A 17,548-nucleotide genomic window follows, 5' to 3' on the forward strand; every position below is an offset into this window, starting at 1 on the left:
AGTTCGGGTCACTACAGTACCTACCCGTTAAATAAATTTCGTCCCGAAATTTTAAGCTGTTGAAGGTGTTGACGAATCTTCTGGAAATAGATGCGGGTATTTCTTCTTCATCTGATCTTCACACTCCCAGGTGAACTCGGGTCCTCTACGAGCATTCCATCGAACCTTAACAATTGGTATCTTGTTTTGCTTAAGTCTTTTAACCTCACGATCCATTATTTCGACGGGTTCTTCGATGAATTGGAGTTTTTCGTTGATTTGGATTTTATCTAACGGAATAGTGAGATCTTCTTTAGCAAAACATTTCTTCAAATTCGAGACGTGGAAAGTGTTATGTACAGCCGCGAGTTGTTGAGGTAACTCAAGTCGGTAAGCTACTGGTCCGACACGATCAATAATCTTGAATGGTCCAATATACCTTGGATTTAATTTCCCTCGTTTACCAAATCGAACAACGCCTTTCCAAGGTGCAACTTTAAGCATGACCATCTCTCCAATTTCAAATTCTATATCTTTTCTTTTAATGTCAGCGTAGCTCTTTTGTCGACTTTGGGCGGTTTTCAACCGTTGTTGAATTTGGATGATCTTCTTGGTAGTTTCTTGTATAATCTCCGGACCCGTAACCTGTCTATCCCCCACTTCACTCCAACAAATCGGAGACCTGCACTTTCTACCATAAAGTGCTTCAAATGGCGCCATCTCAATGCTTGAATGGTAGCTGTTGTTGTAGGAAAATTCTGCTAATGGTAGATGTCGATCCCAACTGTTTCTGAAATCAATAACACATGCTCATAGCATGTCTTCAAGCGTTTGTATCGTCCTTTCGCTCTGCCCATCAGTTTGTGGGTGATAAGCAGTACTCATGTCTAGACGAGTTCCTAATGCTTGCTGTAATGTCTGCCAGAATCTTGAAATAAATCTGCCATCCCTATCAGAGATAATAGAGATTGGTATTCCATGTCTGGAGACGACTTCCTTCAAATACAGTCGTGCTAACTTCTCCATCTTGTCATCTTCTCTTATTGGCAGGAAGTGTGCTGATTTGGTGAGACGATCAACTATTACCCAAATAGTATCAAAACCACTTGCAGTCCTTGGTAATTTAGTGATGAAATCCATGGTAATGTTTTCCCATTTCCATTCCGGGATTTCGGGTTGTTGAAGTAGACCTGATGGTTTCTGATGCTCAGCTTTGACCTTAGAACACGTCAAACATTCTCCTACGTATTTAGCAACATCGGCTTTCATACCCGGCCACCAAAAATGTTTCTTGAGATCCTTGTACATCTTCCCCGTTCCAGGATGTATTGAGTATCTGGTTTTATGAGCTTCTCTAAGTACCATTTCTCTCATATCTCCAAATTTTGGTACCCAAATCCTTTCAGCCCTATACCGGGTTCCGTCTTCCCGAATATTAAGATGCTTCTCCGATCCTTTGGGTATTTCATCCTTTAAATTTCCCTCTTTTAAAACTCCTTGTTGCGCCTCCTTTATTTGAGTAGTAATGTTATTATGAATCATTATATTCATAGATTTTACTCGAATGGGTTCTCTATCCTTCCTGCTCAAGGCATCGGCTACCACATTTGCCTTCCCCGGGTGGTAACGAATCTCAAAATCGTAATCATTCAATAATTCAATCCACCTACGCTGCCTCATATTCAGTTGTTTCTGATTAAATATGTGTTGAAGACTTTTGTGGTCGGTATATATAATACTTTTGACCCCATATAAGTAGTGCCTCCAAGTCTTTAATGCAAAAACAACCGCGCCTAATTCCAAATCATGCGTCGTATAATTTTGTTCGTGAATCTTCAATTGTCTAGACGCATAAGCAATCACCTTCGTTCGTTGCATTAATACACAACCGAGACCTTGCTTTGATGCGTCACAATAAATCACAAAATCATCATTCCCTTCAGGCAATGACAATATAGGTGCCGTAGTTAGCTTTTTCTTCAATAACTGAAACGCTTTCTCTTGTTCATCATTCCATTCAAATTTCTTCCCTTTATGCGTTAATGCAGTCAAGGGTTTTGCTATTCTGGAAAAGTCTTGGATGAACCTTCTGTAGTAACCAGCTAGTCCTAAAAACTGGCGTATGTGTTTCGGAGTTTTCGGGGTTTCCCACTTTTCAACAGTTTCTATCTTTGCCGGATCCACCTTAATACCTTCTTTGTTCACTATGTGACCGAGGAATTGAACTTCTTCCAACCAAAATGCACACTTTGAAAACTTAGCGTACAATTTTTCCTTCCTCAATACTTCTAACACCTTTCTCAAATGTTCACCGTGTTCTTGGTCATTCTTTGAGTAAATAAGTATGTCATCAATGAAAACAATGACAAACTTGTCAAGGTATGGTCCACACACTCGGTTCATAAGGTCCATGAACACAGCTGGTGCATTAGTTAAACCAAACGGCATGACCATAAACTCATAATGACCGTAACGTGTTCTAAAAGCAGTCTTTGGAATATCATCTTCTTTCACCCTCATTTGACGATACCCGGAACGTAAGTCAATCTTTGAATAAACAGACGAGCCTTGTAGTTGATCAAATAAGTCGTCGATTCTCGGTAGTGGGTAGCGGTTCTTGATGGTAAGTTTGTTCAACTCTCGGTAGTCGATACACAACCTGAATGTACCATCTTTCTTCTTGACAAACAAAACAGGAGCTCCCCACGGTGATGTGCTTGGTCGAATGAAACCACGCTCTAAAAGTTCTTGTAATTGGCTTTGCAGTTCTTTCATCTCGCTGGGTGCGAGTCTGTAAGGAGCACGAGCTATTGGTGCAGCTCCTGGTACAAGATCTATTTGAAATTCAACGGATCGATGTGGGGGTAATCCCGGTAATTCTTTCGGAAATACATCGGGAAATTCTTTTGCAATGGAAACATCATTGATGCTCTTTTCTTCAGTTTGTACTTTCTCGACGTGTGCTAGAACATCATAGCAACCTTTTCTTATTAGTTTTTGTGCCTTCAAATTACTAATAAGATGTAGCTTCGTGTTGCCCTTTTCTCCGTACACCATTAAGGGTTTTCCTTTTTCTCGTATAATGCGAATTGCATTTTTGTAACAAACGATCTCTGCTTTCACTTCTTTCAACCAGTCCATACCGATTATCACATCAAAACTCCCTAACTCTACTGGTATCAAATCAATCTTAAATGTTTCGCTAACCAGTTTAATTTCTCGATTCCGACATATATTATCTGCTGAAATTAATTTACCATTTGATAATTCGAGTAAAAATTTACTATCCAAAGGCGTCAATGGACAACTTAATTTAGCACAAAAATCTCTACTCATATAGCTTCTATCCGCACCCGAATCAAATAAAACGTAAGCAGATTTATTGTCAATAAGAAACGTACCCGTAACAAGCTCCGGGTCTTCCTGTGCCTCTGCCGCATTAATATTGAAAACTCTTCCGCGGCCTTGTCCATTCGTGTTCTCCTGGTTCGGGCAATTTCTAATAATGTGGCCCGGTTTTCCACATTTATAACAAACTACATTGGCATAACTTGCTCCGACACTACTTGCTCCGCCATTACTCGTTCCGACACCATTTGTTCCTTTCATTCTATTAACCCCTGGTCCGTAGACCTCACACTTCACCGCGCTATGACCATTTCTTTTACACTTGTTGCAAAATTTGGTGCAGAACCCCGAGTGATACTTTTCACACCTTTGGCATAGCTGCTTCTGATTGTTGTTGTTGTTGCGGTTATTATTGTTGTTGGGATGATTGTTGTAGTTGCTGTTGCTGTTGTTGTTGTTGTTGTTATTGCTGGGCCGTTTGTTGTAGTTGCGATTGATGTTGCGATTGTTGGGATAATTGTTGCGATTATTGTTGTAATTGCTGCTGTTGTTGTATTGGTGATTCTTATCACCGTTTTCCTCCCACTTTCTTTTGACTTGCTTCACATTGGCCTCTTCAGCAGTCTGTTCTTTAATTCTTTCTTCAATCTGGTTCACTAGTTTGTGAGCCATTCTACATGCCTGTTGTATAGAGGCGGGCTCGTGTGAACTTATATCTTCTTGGATTCTTTCCGGTAATCCTTTCACAAATGCGTCGATCTTCTCTTCCTCATCTTCGAATGCTCCCGGACACAATAGGCACAATTCTGTGAATCGTCTTTCGTACGTGGTAATATCAAATCCTTGGGTTCGTAACCCTCTAAGTTCTGTCTTGAGCTTATTGACCTCGGTTCTGGGACGGTACTTCTCGTTCATCAAGTGCTTGAATGCTGACCACGGTAGTGCGTACGCATCGTCTTGTCCCACTTGCTCTAGATAGGTATTCCACCATGTTAACGCAGAACCTGTGAAGGTATGCGTAGCGTACTTCACTTTGTCCTCTTCAGTACACTTACTTATGGCAAACACCGATTCGACCTTCTCGGTCCACCGTTTCAATCCGATCGGTCCTTCGGTTCCATCAAATTCCAAAGGTTTGCAGGCAGTGAATTCTTTGTAGGTGCATCCTACACGATTTCCTGTACTGCTAGATCCAAGGTTATTGTTGGTATGTAGCGCAGCCTGTACTGCGGCTATGTTTGAAGCTATAAAAGTACGGAATTCCTCTTCATTCATATTCACGGTGTGTCGAGTAGTCGGTGCCATTTCCTTCAAAATAGTCAAATGGAACAAGTTAATCATACAGAATATTAAGAGTAGTTAATAGTATTTCGTAGCATAATATGAACTCATTTATAAAAGCTTTTTCTTCATATTAGCGTTTTATAAGTTTAAATTCGGGTAGTACCTACCCGTTAAGTTCATACTTAGTAGCTAATATACAATTCAACTACTACAATTCTATATGAAAAACTGATTATAATAATATTTCGCGTTCAAACTTTTATACAATATTTTACAAACTTACAATACCGCTTATTTTACATAAAGCATGAAATATAGCACACAATAATTTTGATACAAGATAGTTGTGAAGACAATTCTAGCTAGTACACAAGTCGTTCAGCAAAGGCAATAAAGACACGTAATTCATACGTCCAGAAACAAGTCATGCATTCTGGTTTTACTAGGACTACTTCCCATCCTTGGTCTTGTGCAACATAACCGTTATGGCCGTTTATAAGACAGCGTGTTGTAACGTCGTCAAAGGGACGAGGGTTACGTAATGTCCAACAGTCCCGTAATAATCTAAAAACCTCATTTCTTACCCCAATTACCGACTCCGTCACTTGTGGAAACGTTTTGTTTAATAGTTGTAGCCCGATGTTCTTGTTCTCACTTTGGTGAGAAGCGAACATTACTAATCCGTAAGCATAACATGTTTCTTTATGTTGCATGTTAGCCGCTTTTTCTAAATCACGAAGTCCAATATTCGGATATATTGAGTCAAAATAATTTCTTAACCCGTTGCGTAAAATAGCATTTGGGTTCCCCGCAATATATGCGTCAAAGTAAACACATCGTAACTTATGGGTTTCCCAATGTGATATCCCCCATCTTTCAAACGAAAGTCTCTTATAAACCAAGACATTCTTGGAACGTTCTTCGAATGTCTTACAAACTGATCTCGCCTTAAATAGTTGTGTCGAGGAATTCTGGCCGACTCTAGACAAGATTTCATCAATCATGTCTCCGGGTAGGTCTCTTAAAATATTGGGTTGTCTATCCATTTTGTGTTTTTAAACTGTAAAATAGACAAGAGTTAGATTCATAAAAAAAATACTTATTAATACAAGTAATTTTTACATATATCATAAAGCATAAGAACACTATATTACATATATTACACCACACGAATACAACTATCTTATTCCGACTCGCTCGTTTCTTCTTCTTCGGTTTTGGTTCGTTTTGCCAAGTTTCTAGGGATATATGATGTTCCCCTAATACGAGCCGTAATTTTCCACATTGGTTTAGAAAAACCCGGTGGTTTAGAGGTTCCCGGGTCATTGTTAAAACTTAAGGACTTCGGGGGTTGACGATACATATAAAGTTCATCGGGGTTGGAATTAGATTTCTCTATTTTTATGCCCTTTCCCTTATTATTTTCTTTTGCCTTTTTAAATTCAGTTGGGGTAATTTCTATAACATCATCGGAATTCTTGTCGGAATCTGATTCATCGGAGAATTGGTAATCCTCCCAATATTTTGCTTCCTTGGCGGAAACACCATTGACCATAATTAACCTTGGTCGGTTGGTTGAGGATTTTCTTTTACTTAACCGTTTTATTATTTCCCCCACCGGTTCTATTTCTTCATCCGGTTCCGATTCTTCTTCCGGTTCCGATTCTTCTTCCGGTTCCGACTCTTCTTCCGGTTCCTCTTCGGGAACTTGTGAATCAGTCCACGAATCATTCCAATTTACATTTGACTCTTCATTATTATTAGGTGAGTCAATGGGACTTGTTCTAGAGGTAGACATCTATCACATAATATCAAACGCGTTAAGAGATTAATATATCACATAATATTCACATGTTAAAAATATATAGTTTCCAACAAAAATGTTAAGCAATCATTTTTAAAGAAAACACGGTCGAAGTCCAGACTCACTAATGCATCCTAACAAACTCGATAAGACACACTAATGCAAATATTCTGGTTCTCTAAGACCAACGCTCGGATACCAACTGAAATGTCCCGTTCTTATTGATTAAAAACGTTCCATATTAATTGATTTCGTTGCGAGGTTTTGACCTCTATATGAGACGTTTTTCAAAGACTGCATTCATTTTTAAACAAACCATAACCTTTATTTCATCAATAAAGGTTTAAAAAGCTTTACGTAGATTATCAAATAATGATAATCTAAAATATCCTGTTTACACACGACCATTACATAATGGTTTACAATACAAATATGTTACAACAAAATAAGTTCCTTGAATGCAGTTTTTACACAATATCATACAAGCATGGACTCCAAATCTTGTCCTTATTTAAGTATGTGACAGCGGAAGCTCTTAATAATCACCTGAGAATAAACATGCTTAAAACGTCAACAAAAATGTTGGTGAGTTATAGGTTTAACCTATATATATCAAATCGTAACAATAGACCACAAGATTTCATATTTCAATACACATCCCATACATAGGGATAAAAATCATTCATATGGTGAACACCTGGTAACCGACATTAACAAGATGCATATATAAGAATATCCCCATCATTCCGGGACACCCTTCGGATATGATATAAATTTCAAAGTACTAAAGCATCCGGTACTTTGGATGGGGTTTGTTAGGCCCAATAGATCTATCTTTAGGATTCGCGTCAATTAGGGTGTCTGTTCCCTAATTCTTAGATTACCAGACTTAATTAAAAAGGGGCATATTCGATTTCGATAATTCAACCATAGAATGTAGTTTCACGTACTTGTGTCTATTTTGTAAATCATTTATAAAACCTGCATGTATTCTCATCCCAAAAATATTAGATTTTAAAAGTGGGACTATAACTCACTTTCACAGATTTTTACTTCGCCGGGAAGTAAGACTTGGCCACTGGTTGATTCACGAACCTATAACAATATATACATATATATCAAAGTATGTTCAAAATATATTTACAACACTTTTAATATATTTTGATGTTTTAAGTTTATTAAGTCAGCTGTCCTCGTTAGTAACCTACAACTAGTTGTCCACAGTTAGATGTACAGAAATAAATCGATAAATATTATCTTGAATCAATCCACGACCCAGTGTATACGTATCTCAGTATTGATCACAACTCAAACTATATATATTTTGGAATCAACCTCAACCCTGTATAGCTAACTCCAACATTCACATATAGAGTGTCTATGGTTGTTCCGAAATATATATAGATGTGTCGACATGATAGGTCGAAACATTGTATACGTGTCTATGGTATCTCAAGATTACATAATATATAATACAAGTTGATTAAGTTATGGTTGGAATAGATTTGTTATCAATTTTCACGTAGCTAAAATGAGAAAAATTATCCAATCTTGTTTTACCCATAACTTCTTCATTTTAAATCCGTTTTGAGTGAATCAAATTGCTATGGTTTCATATTGAACTCTATTTTATGAATCTAAACAAAAAAAGTATAGGTTTCTAGTCAGAAAAATAAGTTACAAGTCGTTTTTGTAAAGGTAGTCATTTCAGTCGAAAGAACGACGTCTAGATGACCATTTTAGAAAACATACTTCCACTTTGAGTTTAACCATAATTTTTGGATATAGTTTCATGTTCATAATAAAAATCATTTTCTCAGAATAACAACTTTTAAATCAAAGTTTATCATAGTTTTTAATTAACTAACCCAAAACAGCCCGCGGTGTTACTACGACGGCGTAAATCCGGTTTTACGGTGTTTTTCGTGTTTCCAGGTTTTAAATCATTAAGTTAGCATATCATATAGATATAGAACATGTGTTTAGTTGATTTTAAAAGTCAAGTTAGAAGGATTAACTTTTGTTTGCGAACAAGTTTAGAATTAACTAAACTATGTTCTAGTGATTACAAGTTTAAACCTTCGAATAAGATAGCTTTATATGTATGAATCGAATGATGTTATGAACATCATTACTACCTTAATTTCCTTGGATAAACCTACTGGAAAAGAGAAAAATGGATCTAGCTTCAATGGATCCTTGGATGGCTCGAAGTTCTTGAAGCAGAATCATGACACGAAAACAAGTTCAAGTAAGATCATCACTTGAAATAAGATTGTTATAGTTATAGAAATTGAACCAAAGTTTGAATATGATTATTACCTTGTATTAGAATGATAACCTACTGTAAGAAACAAAGATTTCTTGAGGTTGGATGATCACCTTACAAGATTGGAAGTGAGCTAGCAAACTTGAAAGTATTCTTGATTTTATGAAACTAGAACTTTTAGAATTTATGAAGAACACTTAGAACTTGAAGATAGAACTTGAGAGAGATCAATTAGATGAAGAAAATTGAAGAATGAAAGTGTTTGTAGGTGTTTTTGGTCGTTGGTGTATGGATTAGATATAAAGGATATGTAATTTTGTTTTCATGTAAATAAGTCATGAATGATTACTCATATTTTTGTAATTTTATGAGATATTTCATGCTAGTTGCCAAATGATGGTTCCCAAATGTGTTAGGTGACTCAAATGGGCTGCTAAGAGCTGATCATTGGAGTGTATATACCAATAGTACATACATCTAAAAGCTGTGTATTGTACGAGTACGAATACAGGTGCATACGAGTAGAATTGTTGATGAAACTGAACGAGGATGTAATTGTAAGCATTTTTGTTAAGTAGAAGTATTTTGATAAGTGTATTGAAGTCTTTCAAAAGTGTATAAATACATATTAAAACACTACATGTATATACATTTTAACTGAGTCGTTAAGTCATCGTTAGTCATTACATGTAAGTGTTGTTTTGAAACCTTTAGGTTAACGATCTTGTTAAATGTTGTTAACCCAATATTTATAATATCAAATGAGATTTTAAATTATTATATTATCATGATATTATCATGTATGAATATCTCTTAATATGATATATATACATTAAATGTCTTTACAACGATAATCGTTACATATATGTCTCGTTTAAAAATCATTAAGTTAGTAGTCTTGTTTTTACATATGTAGTTCATTGTTAATATACTTAATGATATGTTTACTTATCATAGTATCATGTTAAATATATATATATCCATATGCATGTCATCATATAGTTTTTACAAGTTTTAACGTTCGTGAATCACCGGTCAACTTGGGTGGTCAATTGTCTATATGAAACCTATTTCAATTAATCAAGTCTTAACAAGTTTGATTGCTTAACATGTTGGAAACATTTAATCATGTAAATATCAATCTCAATTAATATATATAAACATGGAAAAGTTCGGGTCACTACAATGTAGTGGCCCCCAAGTAGTGGACTGCTTCTTCTTGACTCTTGAGATACCTCTTGCAAGTAACAACCTATGTATCCCGAGATGTTGGTGGGGAGACTGTTCTTGATTTGATGCATCAACCAAAGGTCATCTAACTGGACCTTTTCGTTTCCTTCTACCCTTGCATTAAAAGTTGTTGTGATAAGTCGGTGAAGGAGCCTGTCATCCGGCCTTTGAATCTCACTATACCATTCTCTGCTTGATTTGAATGTTCGAGTTGCATCGTACTTAGAGATTCTTGACCAAAAACCTTGTTCATTAAATACCCGTTGGCCTCTATACTCGGATCCGTACAAGTACATAGTAAGACTGTTATCATCAAGCTCCCCAAAAATTCCTAGAGCTCTACATAAACCACTTCGGCTCAACCGTCGATCCTCCCCTCCTAACCTGAATCTTAGGAACTCATTTGAGTCCGGATCCCTGCAATAATTCAATCGCAATGTAGACAAAAACTCTTTACATAAAATCGGATAAATTTTGTCATTCAGGCCCTGTTCCCATGCATGAAGAAGTATCCCTTGGAACTTAAGCCATAACATATGGCTAACATGCTCGTACTGTTTTGCTTCATTTAAAGGGCCCCATATGAAATACCACGTGGTGTTGGTCGGCCTTGGATCAATGCGAGCAAAATCTGCACGATAGTCATCAGGATTTCTCAAAAAGTCTAGCCAAGTTCTAGGATCAATTTCTTCCTCCTCGCTGCTGCTTTCTTCTTGATGTTGAACCGGGGGAGGTGGTGGTGGTGGAACGTTTTGGCTTCTTGTTATTCGGCCTCTTTTGTTTCCTCCTCTACCTTGGCTTGATGTACCCTACACAACACAATAACACCAAATAAAATGTCATAGAAACCGTTGTGTTAGTGTTAGCAAAAATAAACACAACCAAGTAGCAAAGTGAATTAAGCAATCATAACATCATTCATCATCCAAAATCAATGTGAATCACATATGAAAAGTTGTATTTTCCAATCAAATAGCAAAAGTCAACCAAAGTCAACACAAGTTCGTAAATACACTTTCACAAATGTGGATCACTAATTCACCATCAACCATCAACTTAGAAGCCAAATATGTTGCATTCAAAAACATAGGTCATATCATGTGGTACTTGCATCTTAACATTCCAACAATTTCCATTATAACACAAGTATAACAATTTTAGTACCAAATGACCATTTATCTTAGCATTTCGCAACTACATTCTAGCATATAATGCTATCAAACCATTTCAATAGACCTAAACATGTGAAAATCAAGCATACATTTTTCATAAGAACATCACAATTCGAAGTAAGCTTGAAATTCCATAAAATCCAATTCATGACCCGGCCAAATTGACACCTATATCACCAACACCAAGTCCATACATAACAATCTTTATAATCATCACAAACAAACCCAACATTCTAAACAAAAAGCCCCAAATTCGGATTTAATTTTAACAAAACCCTAGAATCATCAAAAACCCATTAACATGTAATTATAGAAAAATCAAGGCATAAATGGGTAATTACATCACTAAAACATGTTAATTGAACTAAGAATCATGTAAATCAAACACCCCTACACTAATCTTTCACATAATCATACATAAAAGCATATATATTAACAAATCAAGAAAGAAAAGTGTGTAATGGAAGAAGCAATACCCGACTAGTCATGATTCAAGTATGAAATTAGGAGAAGAAATCACTAAATTTGGGAGTAGAAATTGAGGTTTTGTGAAGTTGGGTCGTTCTTGGGGAGAAAAATTGAGATAGGAGTGTTTGTGGTTGAAAAATGAGTGAGAGAATGTGTTTTAATCGTATTATTTTTTTCTGGCCTGATGGGTTTGGACGGCGTCCGATTGGGACGACGTCCCGTTTGCCTTCGATGTGGGACGACGTCCAAAGATGGGACGGCGTCTAAATGGTCGTGAGTCTCAGGTCTGATCTTAAACATACATTGAATGGCTCCTGACCCAGACCCCCGTGTAATGGGACGGCATCCCCAGCTTTGGGACAGCGTCCAAATGGTCTTCAGCTGCTGGTCAGGTCTTAAACACACCAATAACCTCAATTTTAATCAAACACAGGTCATAGAAGCTCATATAACCAAATTTGATCATGTTATTCACACAAAAACAATATCACAAGCTCAAACCACACAAAACGACTATGTACACATGTGAACTTTATTTAACAAGTCGTTCATCCTAACTCGTCCCCAATTCGTTTAATCTTTTTGTTCGAAGTTGAGGCTAACCCCGTCTTCGATTTCTAGGGGACCATCAACATAGTGCTTGACCCGGTGGCCATTCACCTTGAATCCTTCTCCTCTTAAGTTTAACAACTCAACCGTTCCATATGGGAAAACCTTCTTGACAACAAAGGGTCCCGTCCATCGGGATTTCATTTTACCCGCAATAAGTTTAAATCGTGAGTTGAAAAGGAGAACTCGATCTCCTTCCTTGAATTCCTTGGGATTCTTAATGCGGTTATCATGCCATCGTTTGGTTTTCTCTTTGTAAATGACCGAGTTATCATAGGCTTCAAGCCTCAACTCATCCAACTCATTGAGTTGGCTCAAACGAAGGCGACCCGCCTCATGGTGATCCATATTACATGCCCTTAATGCCCAATGAGCTTTATGTTCAATCTCCAAAGGGAGATGTCATGCCTTTCCATAAACCAAATGAAAGGGAGTAGTTCCGATAGGTGTTTTGTAGGTGGTGCGAAATGCCCACAAAGCATCGTCAAGCTTCATTGCCCACTCTTTTGGGTTGGAACCAACAGTTTTCTCTAGAATTCGTTTTAATGAACGGTTAGTATTTTCGACTTGCCCGCTTATTTGCGGGTGATAAGAAGTCGAGAATTTATGGAGTACCCCATATCTTTTCATCACCTTTTTCCATTTGAGCATTGCAAAAATGGGTGCCCCGGTCACTAATGAGTGCCTTTGGAATTCCAAAATGAGCAAATAGGCTTTCTAAGAAAGTGACTACTACTCGTGCATCATTAGTTGGGAGAGCTTTCGCTTCAGCCCATTTAGACACATAATCGATTGCAACGAGTATGTAGTGAAAAGAATGAGATTTAGGAAACGGGCCCATGAAGTCAGTTCCCCATACATTGAACACCTCACATACTTGAATGCTTTGTTGAGGCATTTCGTCACGTTGGGTGATTTTTCCGGCCCGTTGGCACACATCACATGATTTACAAACTAGGTGGGCATCTTTAAAGATTGTAGGCCAATAGAAACCGGCCTCATAAACTTTCCTCCCCGTGATTTGAGGTCCAAAGTGCCCACCCATAGGGCCAAGATGGCAATCAAGCAAAATTCATGTGCATTCCTCACCAGAAATGCACATGCGAATTACTCCATCCGAACATCGTTTAAAAAGATAGGGATCTTTCCAAAAGTAGTATTTGAGGTCACTAAAGAATTTTCTTCGTTTTTGGTGTGACCAACCCTTTTGAAGGAATTTCCTAACGATGTAATTATCAATATCAACATACCAAGGCTCGTCCACCTTCTCTATTCTCATAAGGTGTTCATCGGGAAAATCATCTTTAATACTCAATTCGTGGAGTACTTCAAGATTTGGATTTTCAAGTCTAGAGAGGTGGTCGGCCGCAAGATTCTCGGCACCTTTCTTATCCCGAATTTCGATGTCGAATTCTTGCAAAAGCAAGACCCAACGTAGTAATCGATGTTTGGACTCGGGTTTTGAGAAAAGGTATTTCAATGCCGAATGATCGGTGAAGACAATGGTCTTTGATAAAACAAGGTAAGATCGGAATTTGTCAAAAGAAAAGACAATAGCAAGGAGCTCCTTTTCCATGGTCGTGTAATTCAATTGAGCCCCTTGTAAAGTCTTGCTTGCGTAGTAAATGGGTTGGAAACGTTTCTCAACCCGTTGGCCCAAAACTGCACCAACCGCAAAATCCGATGCATCGCACATTAGCTCGAACGGTAAAGACCAATTTGGAGCTATAATTATTGGCGCGTTAACAAGTTTTTCTTTGAGAGTGTTGAATGCAATTGTGCATTCTTTTGTGAACTCGAAAGGTGCATCTTTCTCGAGGAGTTTATTCATGGGCGTTGCTATTTTAGAAAAATCTTGAATGAACCGGCGGTAAAACCCGACATGCCCTAGAAAACTCCTCACACCCTTCACATTAGAAGGAGGTGGTAGGTTGGCAATGACATCAACCTTGGCAGGATCCACCTCAATACCAACACTCGAGATCTTGTGCCCGAGAACAACGCCTTCTTTAACCATAAAGTGACATTTTTCCCAATTAAGTACTAAGTTCAATTTCTCATACCGAATTAGCATTTTCTCTAAATTAAGAAGGCATGAATCGAAAGTGTTACCGAAGACCGAAAAGTCATCCATAAACACCTCCATGCATTCTTCAATCATATCATGGAAAATAGCAATCATACACCTTTGAAATGTTGCCGGAGCATTACATAGACCAAAGGGCATTCGACGATATGAAAAGGTGCCATATGGGCACGTGAAGGTAGTCTTTTCTTGGTCCTCGGGTGAGATTGGGATTTGGAAGTATCCCGAGAAACCATCAAGGAAACAATAAAAGCTATTTTCCGCTAGTCTTTCTAACATTTGGTCAATAAATGGTAGTGGGAAATGGTCTTTTCTAGTGGCCTCGTTCAATTTTCGATAGTCAATACAAACACGCCACCCCGTAACAGTCCGTGTGGTAATAAGCTCATTTTTATCATTGGTGGTAACGGTGATACCACCCTTTTTAGGAACACAATGTACCGGGCTTATCCACGGGCTATCAGAAATCGGGTAGATTAGACCTGCATCTAGCAATTTAATGATTTCCTTTTTAACCACATCTTGCATATGGGGGTTTAGCCTTCTTTGACGTTGCACAATCGGTTTGGAGTTATCTTCCATTAGAATTTTGTGTGTGCAATATGAAGGAATAATACCCTTAATGTCGTGGATTTTCCATGCAATGGTCGTTTTATGGGCCTTTAGCAAAGAAACAAGCTGTGATTTCTCACTTGTTGTGATAGATGAAGATATTATTACCGGGAGCTTAGAATCATCCTGTAAATAAGCATACTCCAAGTGACTTGGAAGTGGCTTTAGTTCCAAAACAGGTGGTTCTTCAATGGTGTTTTACATTTGTACTTCTCATCTTTCTCTAACTCCCTAAACTCTTCTTCAATCGGCTCATAACCATTTGCCATCAATGTAGCCATCATTTCCATGTCTTCCAGTATGTTCTTTTCATCCAAATCACCTAAAGTGCATTCGCTCAACTCTTGCAATTCTGGAAATTCCAGCAACAACTCAACATTCGTGTCTACACTTTGCATATAATAACATTTATCATCGGTAGACGCAAGATATTTCATGGCTTGGTCAACAGAGAATGTAACATGTATATCCTCTATGCTAAGGGTTAGTTTACTCCCATGCACGTCTATAACCGCCCAAGTCGTGTTTAGAAAAGGTCTACTCAAAATAAGAGGTACTTGTGTATCCTCTTTCATATCCAAAATCACAAAGTCAGCTGGGAATACTAAAGTGCCAACCTTAACTAGCATATTCTCAATAATTCCACGAGGGACTTTAATTGAGCGGTCAGCTAGTTGAATAGCCATTCGGGTTGGTTTTAGTGCCCCGGGGTCTAGTTTCACATATAAAGAATAAGGCATCAAATTGATGCTAGCCCCCAAGTCAGCTAATGCCCTTATAGATTCCAAATTTCCCAACAAACATGGTATGGTAAAACTTCCCGGATCAGAAAGCTTCTCAGGAATTTTGTTCATTAGAACCGCTGAACATGTGTCATTCATCGTCACGGAGGAAAGTTTCTCCATCTTCCTCTGTTAGTGAGCAAATCCTTAAAAAACTTAGCATATTTAGGCATACCTGAAATCACATCAACAAAAGGCATATTAATGTTAATTTGCTTAAACATGTCCAAAAATTTGGACTTCTCCGCCTCGAGCCTTTCAAGTTGTTGCTTTCTCGGGAATGGGAGCGGTGGTTGATATGGCTTCGCAACCGGTTTGACTCGCACCGTACTTTCTTGACTTTCCGTGTGCTTTTTGTCAACACCTCTAACCACCTTTTCCGGCTCCTTTGCTTTCTCCGTTTCATTCATGCTAAGTGGCTCACTTTCTTTCGTTAATGGAACACGAAAATCAAAAGCTTCCGGCATCTTTGGTGAATCATAGGTTAACCCACTTCGGGTGGTGATAACCTTGGCTTGCTCATTTCGGGGATTAGATTGCGTGTTGCCTGGAAATTCCCCTTGTTTCCTTTCACTCAACAGTTTAGCAAGATTACCCAATTGTTGTTCCAAATTATGAATGGAAGATTGTTGGTTTCTAAATTTTGCTCATTCTTCTCATTTGTTTGGTTAATACTCGTATTGGTTTGGTTAATGCTTGTAACAATTGGAGTTTGAGATGCAATCAACTTCTCCATCATGCTCTCCAAATTTGACTTTTTCTCTTCAACTTGGGGTTTTAGAAAATACCCCGAAGCTTGATTTTGGAAACCCCCGCTAGATCCTCCTTGAAAATTTGAGCTATTTTGACCTTAAGAATTGTAAGGGTTGTTGAAGTTTCGATTGAATTGTGCCCTTCCATGGTAATTGTTGTTCCTTTCGTTTATGTAAGCTATTTCTTCCTTTTGCGCCATGGTTAAACCTGCATCACAATCTTTAGATAAATGTAAACCACCACACAACTCACACCCTACTTTCATTCCATGGATCTCCTTGATGATCTTTTCCAAGTTCCTTGTAATACCATCTATCTTGACACTAAGAGAACCAATGTCATCATAAGCACCTGTGGCACTTGAAACTTGAGAGGAACGAAGTATTGGTGTTTCTTGATGCCATTCATGTGAGTAATCGGCTTGCTTTTCAATAATCTCGTAAGCCTCTTGCTCGGTTTTATCCATAAATGACCGACCTGCGGCTTGATCAATGGAAATTCGGGTTGCTACATCACAACCTTTGTAGAAGATTTGGACTTTTTGGAAAGTATCTAACCCGTGGTTAGGACACCCTCTTAACATCTTTGAAAAACAATTCCATGCTTCATACAAAGTTTCCATCGGCTTTTGACAAAATTGAGTGATTTCTTGTTGGAGTCTTGCGGCTTTAGAAGCCGGAAAGAATCTTTTAAGAAACCGTTCCAACATTTCCTCCCAAGAGGTAATGGTACCCTCGGGTAAAGAATCGAACCAATCGCGTGCATCTCCCTTGAGTGTCCAAGGGAAAAGTCTCAAATAGATAATCTTATCATCGGTGACAGTTGCAAGTTTGAATAAACTGCAAATTCCTAGAAAAATACGAACATGTTCGTTAGCATCTTCATTTGGATCCCCACCAAATTGGCATTGGTTATTGATCATTTGGAGAATAGGTCCCTTGATTTCGAATCCAGTCGTAATGGAGGGCTGAGCAATGGCACTTCCTTGACCGGTTCGAGTGGCCTTCATCTTGGCCTCCATGGATGGTTTTGGAGCTTCATCTGCCATTTCAAAGATTGGTGGATCAATGGGTTCACCTTTAGAATAACGTGGCCTGGTGGTGCTTGATGATTCCGAATAAGAACTTTGTGGCTTCCCTGAAGATTCAAACA

The 17,548-nt window shown here is 38.1% G+C and overlaps 1 non-coding gene across 1 annotated transcript; it reads left to right on the plus strand.

The window, feature by feature from the left end:
• Nucleotides 1-16,950: 16,950 nt before the first annotated feature.
• LOC139895090 (small nucleolar RNA R71) lies at nt 16,951-17,057 on the plus strand. The gene has a single exon (XR_011775558.1). It is a non-coding gene; the product is annotated as a small nucleolar RNA R71 (small nucleolar RNA).
• The last annotated feature ends 491 nt before the right edge of the window (nt 17,058-17,548 follow it).

Source organism: Rutidosis leptorrhynchoides, chromosome 2 (genome assembly GCF_046630445.1).
Source record: "Rutidosis leptorrhynchoides isolate AG116_Rl617_1_P2 chromosome 2, CSIRO_AGI_Rlap_v1, whole genome shotgun sequence".
In the NCBI taxonomy this organism is placed as follows: Eukaryota; Viridiplantae; Streptophyta; class Magnoliopsida; order Asterales; family Asteraceae; genus Rutidosis; species Rutidosis leptorrhynchoides.